The 2,110-nt window shown below is 34.5% G+C and overlaps 1 long non-coding RNA gene across 1 annotated transcript; it reads right to left on the bottom strand.

The window, feature by feature from the left end:
• Nucleotides 1-414: 414 nt before the first annotated feature.
• LOC109586620 (uncharacterized) lies at nucleotides 415-1,717 on the bottom strand. The gene is made up of 3 exons (XR_002187125.1): nucleotides 1,601-1,717; nucleotides 912-1,044; nucleotides 415-431 (listed from the first exon to the last, which is right to left on the bottom strand). It is a non-coding gene; the product is annotated as an uncharacterized LOC109586620 (long non-coding RNA).
• Nucleotides 1,718-2,110: the final 393 nt, after the last annotated feature.

Genomic DNA, 2,110 nt, shown 5'->3' with positions numbered 1-2,110 from the left:
TTCAATTTCCCTCTGAAGCTGTTGTTGAAAATTCTGCTCTCTTTCCCTTGCCCGATAAATTTCCTCATCTTTTTCTTGCCGTTGTTGCTCAGATTCCCACTCTCTTTCTTGAAGCTGTTGTTGAAGATTCTGCTCTCGTTCCCTGGCCTGCCTCTCTCTTTCTTGTCCTTGTTGCTGTGCTTGTTGAAGTTGTCGTTCTCTTCCTTCAAGTTGTTGCTGCAGTCTGTTTCTAACTTGTTCCTTTTCTCTTCTCTCCTCCTGTAGTTCCCTTTCCATTTCTTGTAGTACACGTGTCAGACGGTCTATTTCTCTTCTATCCTCAGGTTGAACAGGTTGAGATGCTTCCCATTCTCTTCTCCTTTCTTGTAGTTTCTCTTGATACTGGTCCAGAGGTATTATACTAGTAGACCAATCATTATTACTAGTATATCCTATACAATAACACAATAGTTGAATTAATGACAAGACATGTACATATATAATAAATTATCGCTAATTAATATAATATTAGCAACTATACTTTCGAAAGCACTGATTATCAATTAAATTCAGTTACCGTATAGTTTGAAATTTTCGTGGAATGTAAATTTCGTGGTTTTTGTGGTTATGGGCTGCCCACAAAATTTAAACCCACGAAATCATTGAAGTGCCATCCCCTTACAGGCTATTTATAAACTTGTCAACCACAAAAATTAAACCACGAATTGCCTCACTAGGAGCAAACCACAAAAATATTGACCCACAAAAATATCAAGCTATATGGTATAATTATAATTTTTATTATTATGTCAGTTAATAAAGCAAATCTGATAAAATAATACCCTACACCAAAAGGTTATACTGTTAATTTATAATAATTTAATATGTACAAATTGTGTATATTCAATACACTTGTATTTACATGTACTCACTGAGTTCAATAACTGCTGTATCACTATATGATGTGCGTCCTCCAAACACAATTATCCAGTTAGTCGTTGGAGTCACACTCCACAATGAGAGAGAATACCAATATCTTTCAGTGACATTCTTTGGCATATTAAACTATTAAAGGAGGATTATAATAAATATAATTTGTAATAGTGTATTGTAGGTTGGGATATATTCGCGACTGCTTATTGTTGCAATAATAAAAACTAATAAAAAGGTTCAATTAAATACCATGGGAACCAACAGAGTGTTGCTATGACAATAGGACCACGTATTTACAGTGTTCCAATTTTAAGCAGCATTAGTGGAGCCATAGGTGCCAAAGACAAAGTCAGCCATTCACCAATAGCAAGTGGTTCTCTATATTCTATGGACATCTACCTCCACACGCTGGTGATAACTAACCATGCCTAAGTCAATAAATTGGTGGAGATTCCAAAGAATGGGCAAGGCAGAGTCAGCAAAGTAGATCTGGTTAAAGCAGCTCCAAATTGACCAAGGATTAGTAACAAAAAAGAAAACAGCTCAAGAACACTGCATCAGAATGCTTTTCTATTAATATCACACATTTTTCAATTAAAATTGCATCTGGTAGCCATTATAATTGCTGAGTGTGGAAAAAATTGCAAAAATAAGCAGCTGTGAATGCATCCCAGCTTACGGTACTTACCAGTTCCTTCCATGATTTATTTTCAATATCAAATATCCAAAGATCATAAGTACCATATCCACCCACCACTAGTAGGTGTGGTCCTGAACTAGTGTTAATCAATACACTGGAATGCGCATATCTTTCCTCAGGCCATTGTACTGATCCTCCAGGATTAGATAACTTTAAACAGTTCTAAAATAATAAATAAAACGTAATTATCATAAACCACACCCACACACTCATAAATAATAATATTAATTAATAATTAATGTAATTATACTTATAATACACTCACCACTGATGTATCAGTAAAATTAAGAATATAAACATTGCTAGTCTCTCCATTAGCAGTGAGACCTCCAAATAATATAGCACTGGAATTATTAATTGATGTTAAAGTGAAGGAGCGAATAGGAGGTGGTCTGTCTCCAGTGACAGTTGGTGATATCCAATCACCTAAAATAACATAATTAACGATCAGTTTGTTGATTATAAATAAAATACACTAGATGAATGTAAAACATTAAG

This window comes from Amphimedon queenslandica, unplaced genomic scaffold, assembly GCF_000090795.2.
Source record: "Amphimedon queenslandica unplaced genomic scaffold, v1.1 AMPQUscaffold_12826, whole genome shotgun sequence".
NCBI classification, from domain to species: Eukaryota; Metazoa; Porifera; class Demospongiae; order Haplosclerida; family Niphatidae; genus Amphimedon; species Amphimedon queenslandica.
This window is presented reverse-complemented; position numbering and strand designations above follow the sequence as displayed.